Genomic DNA, 14,447 nt, shown 5'->3' with positions numbered 1-14,447 from the left:
AGGAGCTCGAAGTAGAGCCGCTGCTCCTCCGCGTGGAGAGGGGCCAGCTGAGGTGGCTCGGGCATCTGTTTCGGATGCCTCCTGGACTCCTCCCTGGGGAGGTGTTCCGGGCATGTCCCACCGGGAGGAGACCTCGGGGAAGACCCAGGACACGTTGGAGAGACTATGTCTCTCAGCTGGCCTGGGAACGCCTCGGGGTCCCCCTGGAAGAGCTGGAGGAGGAGTCTGGGGAGAGGGAAGTCTGGGCATCCCTGCTTAGACTGTTACCCCCGTGACCCGGCCCCAGAAGAAGCAGAAGAAAATGGATGGATATATGAAGTGACCAGGGCTCCAGCGCCTAATTTGCATATTTACAAAACGGCTTCTATCTTTAAATCTCAGAAGGATATTGACTAACTTTGTATAATCGACTTACAGGAAGTCACATATGGGTTTTCATTTGGTACCAATTGAGTTGACCTTTGATGACCTTGAAAGGTCAAACTCAAGGTCATGATTTTCAAAATAACCAGTTTTTGACCATAACTCCCTCAATTTTGCAGAAAAACAACTAGTATCAGATTATAAAGAGTGAAAACATGGGCCAAAGTTATCTGTCAAAGACCTCATATGCACTGACTATGACAGTTTAATTTACAGTTTATTCTGTTCTTATTGGACTGGTTCTGATCCACTTTAGATCATAGGGGTCTGAATGTGGAACCTGGACTCTTCTCTTCTTCTTTCCTTTGGGTCTTTCCTTTAGGGGGCGCCACAGTTCATTATTCTCTTCCAATAATGCGATGTTTTCATCAGAGGAGTCCGTTGTTTACCAGGGCCCTGACCGATTCGGTATGGACCCTGACCCCTGACCCCGACCCTCCTCATTTATCTGGGCCTGGACCAGTACTCACAGGTACTGAGGACCTCCACTAAAATAATTGTTAATGTCTCCACTGTATCTTCTGTATTTCAGATGTCCTTTCCAGGGGTTGGATTGGACCGGTTTTGGCCCCCGGACCGTATGTTTGACCCCCCCCCCACCACCACCACCACCCCACTAGAGAGTGTATGAACGTCTTCAATAAATAATAGACAGTCGTATGTGTGGCAGGACATTGGAGTAGTCGTTCATATCTTTGTGTTTTTATTAGAATTTAGTATTTCTGTGTTTGGAAGGATGTTGTATTTAGGAGTTAACGACACGATTAAGGAAATGCATTATGTCAGTGGGATGTCCTCACAAAGTTAGGTGTGTGTGTGTGTGTGTGTGTGTGTGTGTGTGTGTGTGTGTGTGTGTGTGTGTGTGTGAATGACAGCAGGTTCTACGGTTGGTCTTAGCAGCCACACCAGATTTGTCCGTGGGATCTGATGCTGCGCTCACGTGTCTGAAGAACAGAGTCACTGAGATCGGTGACACCGTTAATGCACTTAGAGAGGATTAGCGTCATGGGACAATCTGTGTGGGCGGGGTTTATCTGTGGACAGGAAGTCCACCAGGGGACGTCTGTGTCCTTATGGGGTAGACACACCTCAGCTCTAACCCCAGGGTGTGGGTCTGGGTTTGATGGACTCATGTGGACCTCATGTTAACAGTCGATGGTTCTGCTCTCCAGGGTTTTAGAATGTGGACGTCTTCAGTAAACAGACAGTTGTACGTGGGACATGTTTGGGTTCAGTTTATCTTTAATATATATATATGAGGTTTTCATGTGTGTTGAAGTGGTCCAAGGACAGAACCCTGGGGAACTCCAGAAACCAGGACAGAAAACTTCCAAATAATTTAATAAGTGTTTAGTTGGATACATTTTTTACTAATTTTGATGATTGTTATGAATTGGACAGTTTATTTTTAACAAGTATATTACTGCTAAGAAATGGACCGTTTGTTTTTGTTGTGTATGTTTTAATGTTATGGAACGGATAGTTTACTTTTGTTTTTCATATGTTTATTATTGTTATGAGAAGGACAGAGTTTGTTTTAGTTTTTGATACATGCGTTATTACTGCTACAAAAAGGACAGAGTTTCTTTAATGTGAATGCTTCTGTGAAATGGACAGTCTATCCTTAAAATGGACAAAAATGTCGTGTTTTTGTGCAAGTTTATTTGTAGAACATGTTTCATATACAGGACAATTCAAAGTGCTTTACATAGAACATAAAAGCATCACAGGAGAGGCAGAAAAATACATTTAAGATGAAAGTTCAAATATAAAAACATTACCGTTCAAATTAAAATAGACATTAAAATCATCAGCGATAAAATGTGGTTTTAAAGTTCATTTAAAAGACATTATTTAAGAGTTTCAGAGAAAGCTGCAGTAAACACTAAAGTTCATCCTGCTCCTTTTCAAATGTTGGACTTTCTTTAATAAAATCCTTTTGTTTTTTGGTTTTCATGCTAATTCTAAAATAAATGAACATTAAATGTGGACCCGAAAGTCGTCCAGAGGATGTTTGACATGTTAGTGAATGTCAGACCTGTTCTGCTGGACCTTCTGTACACAGCTTATTTGGACCTTCTACCGTTGACCCGTTTATCACATGTTGGATCATTTAACCCTCCTCTCATCCCTGGGCTCAATTTGACCACATTCAATGTTTATCACTGTAAAAAATAAGAGTTGACTTTTTTTTGTTTTGCTTCATATTTCCTGATTTTTCTTCATTTGTTGGAGAAAACTGATGAAGCATAAAGTGATCCTGAAGGTATTTGTTCAGTGTGTTGAACTCATACTGGTGTTCCTCTGGGGTCAGTCTGAGGACCACCTGGACCTTTGGCACACACCTGGACCAGACCAGCTGGACCTGTGGGACACACCTGGACATGTGGGACACACCTGGACCAGACCAGCTTGGTATGTGGGACACACCTGGACCAGACCAACTGGACCTGTGGGACACACCTGGACATGTAGGACACACCTGGACCAGACCAGCTGGACAAGTGGGACACACCTGGACCTGTGGGACAAACCTGGACAAGACAAGCTGGACATGTGGGACACACCTGGACCAGACCACCTGGACCTGTGGGACACACCTGGACATGTGGGACAAACCTGGACCAGACCAATTGGACCTGTGGGACACACCTGGACATGTAGGACACACCTGGACCAGACCAGCTGGACAAGTGGGACACACCTGGACCTGTAGGACACACCTGGACATGTGGGACAAACCTGGACCAGACCAGCTTGGCATGTGGGACACACCTGGACCAGACCAGCTGGACCTGTGGGACACACCTGGACCTGTGGGACAAACCTGGACAAGACAAGCTGGACATGTGGGACACACCTGGACCAGACCACCTGGACCTGTGGGACACACCTGGACATGTGGGACAAACCTGGACCAGACCAGCTGGACATGTGGGACACACCTGGACCAGACCAGCTGGACATGTGGGACACACCTGGACCAGACCAGCTGGACATGTGGGACACACCTGGACCAGACCAGCTGGACATGTGGGACACACCTGGACCAGACCAGCTGGACATGTGGGACACACCTGGACCAGACCAGCTGGACATGTGGGACACACCTGGACCAGGGAACTCCTGCCAAAAGGATGAAGACTACAGAGGCGTGGAGTCGAACACATCCAGGTCTGTCCAACTACACATTTAAAATATCACAAGTACATTAACAATAACAACAATAGTAACAGTAATAGTAACTGTAATAACAACAGTAAAAAGTAACAGTAATAATAACTGTAAAATTAATAGTAATAGTGACAGTAACAGTAATAGAAAAAGTAACAGTAATAATAATAGTAACAGCAATAGTAACAGTAATAGTTAAAGTAACGGTAATAGTAACAGTAATAGTAATAGAAACAGTAATAGTAACATTAATAGTAACAGTAGTAAAAGTAACAGTAATAGTAACAGTAATAGTAATAGTAAAAGTAACAGTTATAGAAACAGTAATAGTTACAGTAACTTTAATTGAAACAATAATAGTAACAGTAATAGTAAAAGTAACAGTTATAGAAACAGTAATAGTTACAGTAACTTTAATTGAAACAGTAATAGTAACAGTAATAGTAAAAGTAACAGTTATAGAAACAGTAATAGTAACAGTAACTTTAATTGAAACAGTAACAGTAATAGTAACAGTAATAGTAACAAAATGTCTTCATAGAATTAAAGTAAATCTGATCATATTTGGTCATTTCTGCAGAATTTCTCAAACTTTTGGCACAAAACAGAAACAAAACCCAAAACTGAAAGCCAAGTGTTTTTCTTGTGTCCTATTTCTAATGAAAACTGCTCAGATGAATGTGAGGCTGCTTTAAATGAAGTGAACTCTGGCGTCCACGTCCGTCTGTAATCACTGGTGCATTCTTGCGCTGCGTGTGGACTGGAACATGCTGCTAAATCTATGCATTGTTCTGTAAAGATGGCGTGTGTTCGGAGGACAAGGCCTGGGTTTGACTCGAACTCTGAGGGCTCCGACATAAAGCGGGCCATGAATGGACAGAATTGTTTGTCGCGGCTGAGGAAACGCTTCAGATTCAGTTCGAGGCAAATAATTGAGCGTTAGCTGCGGAATGTGCTGGAAGACTCTGAACTCCCCCGGTCCAACGAATATTCAGGCGTTCACAGTCGGGTCGATTTCAACTGTGAACGCAAAGAGTCACCCAGAGTCAACTTCTGTTACTGACACTACATCGTTAATGATTGGTTGATTAATTGGTTGATGTTCCCGTCGCTGGTAAAACCTTGTAGTTGACTTTAGAAGGACGTCAGTAAAGAAACCACGTAAACTTCAGACTCCCACTGGGGGTTAGTTCTGTGGTTTGTACAAGAGAAGGGTCAGAAAAGGGGTTTGTTTCCAATTCTTTCAAACCTTTTTTCAATAATTTCCGTTTTTTATGTAATAAATGCCTGAAATACTGTTATAGTAAAAAAAAAAAAAAAAAAAAAAAAAAACACTTGAAATTTGAACTCATATTCTGAAAATCAGCTGTAAATGTTGATGACAGAACTAAACTTCACAGTCTTCTTCATGTGAGCGGGTCTGGATGGTTGTGAGCTGCCATTCCACCAATCAGAGCTGGAGAAGGAGGAGGAACTGGAGGCACATGACCCCCCCCCCCCCCCATGACCCCCCCCCATACACAACACTGTCTGTTCACAAATCCAGACTGAAATCTGTGAAATTCTCCAACATTAATGGAATGTGAACTCACATCTGCTTCAGTCCAGTCTGCACCGTTTACAGAAGCTGGGACATGTTTCATGTTTCAGATGGCACACAACATCTGGAACATCTGAAACATGTCCATCTGATATGTTCGTTCTTTCTTTTTCTCTTTTTCTTTCTTCGTACGTTCCTTCCTACCATCCTCCTTCCTTCCTTCCTTCTTTCTTAAATTCTTTCCTCCCATTCTTCATCCTTCCTTCTTTCTTACCTTCTGTCCTTCCTTCCTTCTATCCTTCCTTCCTTCTTTCTTACCCTCTTTCTTTCTTTCTTTCTTTCTTCTTGCCATCCTTCTTTCTGTCCTTCCTTCCTTCCTTCCATCCTTCTGCCTTCCTGCCATCCTTCTTTCCCTCCATCCTTCCATCCCTCCGTCCTTCCTTCCGTCCTTCTTTCCGTCCTTCCTTCCTTCCTTCCTTCATTCTGTCTTACCTTCTTTCCTTCCTTCCTTCCTTCCTTCCTTCTGTGCTTTCATCCTTCCGTCCTTCTTTCCTTCCTTCCATACTTCCTTCCTTCTTTCTGTCCTTTCTGTCCTTCCTTCCTTCCTTCTTTCTTACCTTCTTTCCTTCCTTCTTTCCTTTTATATTTCCTTCGTGCCATCCTTCTTTCCCTCCATCCATCCTTCCTTCCTTCTTGCCATCCTTCTTCCTTCCTGCCATCGTCCTTCCATCCTTCCTTCCTTCTTTTTTCCTTCCTTCTTTCTTTCCTTATTTCCTTCCATTCTTCCTTCTATCCTTCTTCCTTCCTGCCATTCTTCTTTCCTTCCATCCTTCCAGCCATCCTTCTTTCCTTCCATCCATCTGTCCTTCCTTCCTTCCTTCCCTCCTTTCTTCCTTCCTGCGATCCTTCCTTCTATCCTTCCGTCCTTCCTTCCATCTTTCCTTCCTTCTTTCTTTCTTCCCTTCTTTCCTTCCTTCCTTCCTTGTTTCCTCCTGTCCTTCCTTCCTTCCTTCCTTCCTTCCATCCTTCCATTCTTCCTTCTTTCTGACCTTCCTTTGTTCTATCCTTCTTCCTTCCTGCCATCTTTCTTTCCTTCCATCCTTCCATCCATCTGTCCTTCCTTCCGTCCTTCTTTCCTTTTGTCCTTCTTTCCTTCCATCCTTCCTTCCTTCCTTTCTTCTTTCTTACCCTCTTTCCTTCCTTCCTTCCTTCTTTCTTAAATTCTTTCCTCCCATCCTTCATCCTTCCTTCTTTCTTACCTTCCATCCTTCCTTCCTTCCTTCCTTCAGTCCTTCTTTCCGTCCTTCCTTCCTTCCTTCTTTCTTACCTTCTTTCCTTCCTTCCTTCTTTCTTTCCTTCCATCCTTCTTTCCCTCCATCCTTCTATCCCTCCATCCTTCCTTCCTTCCTTCAGTCCTTCTTTCCGTCCTTCCTTCCTTCCTTCTTTCTTACCTTCTTTCCTTCCTTCCTTCCTTCCTTCCTTCTTTCTGTCCTTCCTTCCTTCTTTCCTTCATACCTTCCTTCTTTCTTTCCTTTTATCCTTCCATTCCTTTATCCTTCCATCCCTCTTCCTTTCTGCCATCCCTCTTTCCCTCCATCCATCAATCCATCCTTCCTTCCTTCCTTCCATCCTTCCTTCAGTCCTTCCGTCCTTCCTTCCATCCTTCCTACCTTCCTTCTTTCTTTTATCCTTCCGGCCCTTTATCCTTCAATCCTTCCTTTCTGCCATCCTTCTTTCCCTCCATCCATCCATCAATCCATCCGTCCGTCCTTCCTTCCTTCCTTCCTTGCATACTTCCTTCTGTCCTTCCTTCCATCCTTCCTTCCTGCCATCCTTCCTTCCTTCCTTCTTTCTATCCTACTGTCCTTCCTTCCTTCTTTCCTTCCTTCTGTCCTTCTTCCTTCCTGCCATCCTTCTTTCCTTCTGTCCTTCCATCCATCCGTCCTTCCTTCCTTCTTTCTTAAATTCTTTCCTCCCATCCTTCATCCTTCCTTCTTTCTTACCTTCCTTCCTGCCATTGTTCTTCCTTCCATCTATCCTTCCTTCCATCCTTCCTCCCCTCCTTCCCTCCTTCTTTTTTCCTTCCTTCTTTCTCCTTTCCTTCCTTCCTTCCTTCATTAATTCCTTCCTTCCTGCCGACCTTCTTCCTTCCTTCCTTCCCTCCATACTTCTCTCTATACTTCATTCCATACTTTCTTCCTTCCTTCCTTCCTTCCTTCTGTCCTTCTGTCCTTTCTTCCTTCCATACTTTTTTCCATACTTCCTTCTTTCCTTCCTTCCATCCTTCCTTTTCTCCTTCCGTCCTTCTTTCCATCCGTCCTTCCTTCCTTCCTTCCTTCCTTTTGTCCTTCCGTCCTTCTTTTAGTCCATCCTTCCGTCCTTCCTTCGCTACTTCCTTCCTTCCATCCCTCCTTCCATCCCTCCTTCCCTCCTTCCTTCCTTCCGTCCATCCGTCCTTCCTTCCTTCCTTCCTTTTGTCCTTCCGTCCTTCTTTTAGTCCATCCTTCCGTCCTTCCTTCGCTACTTCCTTCCTTCCATCCCTCCTTCCATCCCTCCTTCCCTCCTTCCTTCCTTCCGTCCATCCTTCCTTCCTTCCTTCCTTCCTTCCTTCTGTCCTTTAGTCCTTCCTTCCATCCTTCCTTCTTTCCTTCCTTCCTTCCTTCCTAACCTCATCTTCATACCTTCACCTTCTTTTGTTTTATTTTGTGTTGACACTTTTCGTTGCTGCTTTAATCACATCCTTCGTTTCCACTTAAACATGCTCCTTTTATTAGAAGTCTGAACAGACGTCAGTTCAGTTTTAGTCACTCTTGTCCTAAACTCAGTGACAGGTGGTTAAGTAGGCCAAACACAGCAGCACAAAAGGAACACTGGATTATATCAGCTGACCTTTTCACTGACAGAGGTCAGAGGTCAAGCATAGTTGAGCGGTTAAGTTAGCATTACTACAGGAGTTTAGCGTTAACCACCCGCAGTAGATAATTTAGCCTGGTTCAGCCTGCAGAGGTGGGTCAGTGACGGTGCAGGTGGAGGTCCAATCTATGTCTGAGGAAACAACACAAGGCTTACGTAATCATATAGAAACTGTTCTTACACTTGGCTGAAGTGGAAAATGTGATGCTTCACTGACTCACACGTGCATGTCTGAATAAAAACAAATATGGAGTCAGTTTAAACAGCTGTGCAGCAGATAGTTCCACGGTCCCCCAGTGGGAGTTACATGGATAAAAATGAGTAAAAGTCATACATTTGACATGAAATCAGCTGTTTTCTATGGATGTAAACCATGAAAAAAACAGATTCATAAATTTTCAGTCAGTTTTTATGGACGTGTGTGTACGTCTGTTCATAGAAGACACTCCATTTTCTCCGTTATTATGGACTGATCTGGGCTGAAATGTGGAAAAACCCCAAATATTAATGACTTCAACACAAAGTAAAAGCACTGAGATGTTCTTTTATTAGTCCCACAAGGGGAAATTCCAGATTTAGAATAGCAACAGTAGAACACAAACAGAGTACAGAAGAGCAAAAACAAAGACCGATGAATCTGTCCTTCAAGAACGAAGTAAAATACACGAACAAATGAAAACAAAAAACAAACAGCTAACGGCAGAGACACACTTTATAATCTGATACTGTATCTGACCTTTAATGAGAGGAAGTGGAGAGTGTGTTTAATATACTCACCTGGACACCGGAGGGTTAAAGTGTGTTTAATATACTCACCTGGACACCGGAGGGTTAAAGTGTGTTTAATATACTCACCTGGACACCGGAGGGTTAAAGTGTGTTTAATATACTCACCTGGACACCGGAGGGTTAAAGTGTGTTTAATATACTCACCTGGACACCGGAGGGTTAATGTGTGTTTAATATACTCACCTGGACACCAGAGGGTTAAAGTATGTTTAATATACTCACCTGGACAGCAGAGGGTTAAAGTGTGTTTAATATACTCACCTGGACACCGGAGGGTTAAAGTGTGTTTAATATACTCACCTGGACACCGGAGGGTTAAAGTGTGTTTAATATACTCACCTGGACACCGGAGGGTTAAAGTGTGTTTAATATACTCACCTGGACACCGGAGGGTTAAAGTGTGTTTAATATACTCACCTGGACACCAGAGGGTTAAAGTGTGTTTAATATACTCACCTGGACAGCAGAGGGTTAAAGTGTGTTTAATATACTCACCTGGACAGCAGAGAGTTAAGAGGTGGTTCAGTATGTTTTAATGTTGTTTTTTAAAATTTTCTCAGGTGTTTCAAAGACATATTTTTTTGCTGAACTCAGACCTTTGACCGTCAGATGGACTCCGTTCTCCGGACTGTCCACTCATAACATCACGGGTCTTTTGTTCATATCAGCCGTGACCAGGACGTCCAACATGGCCGACAGAAGTGTTTCGTCACCAGAAAATCTTTGTTTCTGTGTCCCGTCATCTTCACCCTCCCCCTCCCCCATCCAGGGTATCTGCCCGAAAGGGGGCGGGGCCACATAACAAGATCACCGCTGGCTAATCAACAGGGTGGATTTTCATTGGCTGGAAACCCATGGCGGGAGGTTGGCATGACAACAACACTGATTGACAGTGACAGGTCGTTGCTACACATAATGGGATTATGCAGAGAGAGGGAGTGAGGTCGAGCGAGCTCCGCCAGGCTTTGTCCCAGCAGAGAGAGAGTGAATAGTCATTGTGTTGGAGCTCGCTGTTCGCATTGTTTCCACACTTTGTAACGATGTTCATGTTGAACAGCTCGCAAATGTGTCGCACTGAGGTTACGAAAAAAAAACCACCACAAATGGGTTCTGGATGATCACATTTAACCACATACTACTTTATATATGATTAAAGTCCTCTATAGTATAAATATATACTATTAAAGTCCTCTATAGTATAAATATATACTGTTAAAGTCCTCTATAGTATTAATATATGCTATTAAAGTCCTCTATAGTATAAATATATACTGTTAAAGTCCTCTATAGTATTAATATATACTATTAAAGTCCTCTATACTATAAATATATACTATTAAAGTCCTCTATAGTATTAATATATACTGTTAAAGTCCTCTATAGTATAAATATATACTATTAAAGTCCTCTATAGTATAAATATATACTATTAAAGTCTTCTGTAGTATAAATATATACTATTAAAGTCCTCTATAGTATAAATATATACTATTAAAGTCCTCTATAGTATAAATATATACTGTTAAAGTCCCTCTATAGTATAAATATATACTGTTAAAGTCCCTCTATTGTATAAATATATACTGTTAAAGTCCCTCTATAGTATAAATATATACTATTAAAGTCCTCTATAGTATAAATATATACTATTAAAGTCTTCTGTAGTATAAATATATACTATTAAAGTCCTCTATAGTATAAATATATACTATTAAAGTCTTCTGTAGTATAAATATATACTGTTAAAGTCCTCTATAGTATAAATATATACTATTAAAGTCTTCTGTAGTATAAATATATACTATTAAAGTCCTCTATAGTATAAATATATACTATTAAAGTCCTCTATAGTATTAATATATACTATTGGACATATGGACAGTCCTCAGTTGGACGTATGGACAGTCGTTCTGCTGGACATATGGACAATCCTCTGCCGAAAACCTACAGGGGTTGGACAAAATAATGGAAAAACCTTCACCTCAAGATGATAATGCCCCAATCCATACAGCTAGAATTGTTACAGAATGGCATGAGGAACATTCTAATGAAGTTGAGCATCTCGTATGGCCGGCACAGTCCCCAGACCTCAACATTATTGAGCATTCATGGTCAGTTTTAGAGATTCAAGTAAGACGTCGATTTCCACCGCCATCGTCTCTAAAAGAGTTGGAGGGTATTCTAACTGAAGAATGGCTGAAAATTCCTTTGGAAACAATTCACAAGTTGTATGAATCAATACCTCGGAGAATTGAGGCTGTAATTGCCGCAAAAGGCGGACCTACACCATATTAAATTATATTTTGTTGATTTTTTTAAGGTGTTTCCATTATTTTGTCCAACCCCTGTAGATAGTCCTCAGTTGGACGTATGGGCAGTCCTCTGCTGGACGTATGGACAGTCCTCTGCTGGACATATGGACAGTCCTCAGTTGGACATATGGACAGTCCTCAGTTGGACGTATGGACAGTCCTCTGCTGGACATACGGACAGTCCTCAGTTGGACGTATGGACAGTCCTCTGCTGGACGTATGGACAGTCCTCTGCTGGACATATGGACAGTCCTCTGCTGGACGTATGGACAGTCATCTGTTGGACATATGGACAGTCCTCTGCTGGACATATGGACAGTCCTCAGTTGGACGTATGGACAGTCCTCTGCTGGACGTATGGACAGTCATCTGCTGGACATATGGACAGTACTCTGCTGGACGTATGGACAGTCGTCTGTTGGACATATGGACAGTCCTCTGCTGGACATATGGACAGTCCTTTGTTGACAGGTGTCTTAATACTACGACTAAAACTTCATAAAATCAGGACAATATTCAACAGCAGACACTGTCTGATGTGTGTCTGGTTTACAGACAGTCTGAGGACACGACCCAAAGAGAAGGACAGCAAACAGGGAGAGTCAGCACACACACACACACACACACACACACACACACACACACACACACACAGCTGATGGCTGTGTAGATGACTGTTACCAAACTGTCATTTCAGAGCCTCCAGCCTGGAATGAATCAGCAGGACAGACAGACAGACAGAAGGACAGACAGACAGAAGGACAGACAGACAGAAGGACAGACAGAAGAACAGACAGACAGACAGAAGAACAGACAGACAGACAGAAGGACAGACAGACAGAAGGACAGACAGAAGAACAGACAGACAGACAGAAGGACAGACAGAAGAACAGACAGAAGGACAGACAGAAGGACAGACAGACAGACAGAAGGACAGACAGAAGAACAGACAGAAGGACAGACAGAAGGACAGACAGAAGAACAGACAGAAGGACAGACGGACAGACAGACAGAAGAACAGACAGACAGAAGAACAGACAGACAAACAGACAGAAGGACAGACAGACAGAAGGACAGACAGACAGAAGAACAGACAGAAGAACAGACAGAAGGACAGACAGAAGAACTGACAGACAGACAGACAGAAGGACAGACAGACAGAAGAACAGACAGAAGGACAGACAGAAGAACAGACAGACAGAAGAACAGACAGAAGAACAGATAGACAGAAGAACAGACAGAAGAACAGACAGAAGGACAGACAGACAGAAGAACAGACAGAAGAACAGACAGAAGGACAGACAGACAGAAGAACAGACAGAAGAACAGACAGAAGGACAGACGGACAGACAGACAGAAGAACAGACAGAAGGACAGACAGACAGACAGACAGAAGGACAGACAGAAGAACAGACAGAAGGACAGACAGAAGAACAGACAGACAGACAGAAGAACAGACAGAAGGACGGACAGAAGAACAGACAGACAGACAGAAGAACAGACAGAAGGACGGACAGAAGGACAGACAGAAGGACAGACAGAAGGACAGACAGAAGGACAGACAGACAGACGAACAGACAGAAGGACAGACAGAAGAACAGACAGAAGGACAGACAGACAGACAGACAGACGAACAGACAGAAGGACAGACAGACGAACAGACAGAAGGACAGACAGAAGGACAGACAGACAGACAGACAGACAGAAGGACAGACAGAAGGACAGACAGACAGGAGGTGATGTCCACTGAGTCCTATCACTGATTCAACAGTGAAACGTGTCCCAGGTGTTGGACATTGAACCTTTACATTTGGACATTGGACAGACGTTAAACAAACACTGGTGTTTCTATAGAAACGTCTGTATCTGAGGGACGGCCACGGCTGAAGATGGAGGACAGTCAACTTAAATGTCCCCTCCAGTGTCCACTGCCTCAGCCACAGAACTGTCCCCTCCTGCTTCCAGACCATGACACAGTCTACAGGACGGAGGTGGACTCTGTGTGTGGGCCAGCAGATCCACCATCATGGACCCCCCCCCCCCCCCCCCCCCCCCCCCCAGGCCAGAGGTCCAGGAGTCTGAAGTACAGAACATCCAACTGTTTGTTTGTGTCATCAGACTCATTAACAGCTGATAAGAGTAAACAACAACAACAACAACAGTCAAACAGACTGTTTACACTTCAACTGTCATACTGTTAACACACACACACACACACACACACACATACACACACACTCCTTCTACTCCTTTTTCTACTCTTCCTTCTCCTCCTACTCCTTTTACTCCTTCTACTCCTCTTTTTCTTCCCTCTTCTCCTACTCCTACTCCTTCTTTTTCTACTCTTCCTTCTCCACCTTCTCCTTCTCCTCCTTCTCCTCCTTTTACTCCAACTCCTCTTTTTCCTTCTCCTTCTCCTCCTTCTATTCCTTTTACTCCTTCTACTCCTTTTTCTACTCTTCCTTTTCCTCCTTTTCCTCCTTCTCCTCCTTCTTCACCCCCTTCTCCTCCTCCTTCTCCTCCTCCCTCTGTTATTCCACCAGTCAACATTGATTACATATTGAAGTTAATCCTGGCTAAACTCCTCTTCTTATAGCCTTTTACCTTCAGCCAATCACAGTGCAGCTTACTGTCGATGGTGGATGTAAACCTGCGTCCTGATTGGGCGTCCATTCAGCATGCAGCTTCACGTGCACAACACACGTCTGAAAACAAACGAGTGAAGATGTGCGAGTGGGAATGAATTTGACAGGTAACACACACAGATACACACACACACACACACACTCTCTGCTACATTATCCTTTGTCATATACATAGGCTACAGTTTGTACAAATGCATCATGGGAACAGAAGCATGTATGTGAATGTACAGGAACATGAACTGAACATAGCTGTACCTATTATTATATATCTACTGAATATACTCCAGTTTATATAAACATTATGATTATGAACAGCTGAAACAGTCTGAACTACAGCCACACTGATTATCCATTCATCTGTTGATTCTTTTCCATTCAGTTCCATTCAATTATTATTTGAATCTGTTAAAAAAATAGTAAAAATGTGAAAATTCAAACAACTGAACCAAAAACAAAAAAAAAATCTATAAATAACAACAACAGTATATACTGTAAGCATATATAAAGATATCTATATAGAAATAATAATGGTGTAAAATTTACTGTAATGGATTACTTTTCTACTCCAACAAATTATTTCTTTACTATATTAGAATACTTCTTTCTGTAATAGATTCCTTCTCTACCATAATAGATTACTTCTTTACTCTA

Source organism: Sphaeramia orbicularis, chromosome 13, assembly GCF_902148855.1.
Source record: "Sphaeramia orbicularis chromosome 13, fSphaOr1.1, whole genome shotgun sequence".
Classification (NCBI taxonomy): domain Eukaryota; kingdom Metazoa; phylum Chordata; class Actinopteri; order Kurtiformes; family Apogonidae; genus Sphaeramia; species Sphaeramia orbicularis.
The sequence above is the reverse complement of the archived record's forward strand: the minus strand, read 5'-3'. Positions refer to the sequence as shown.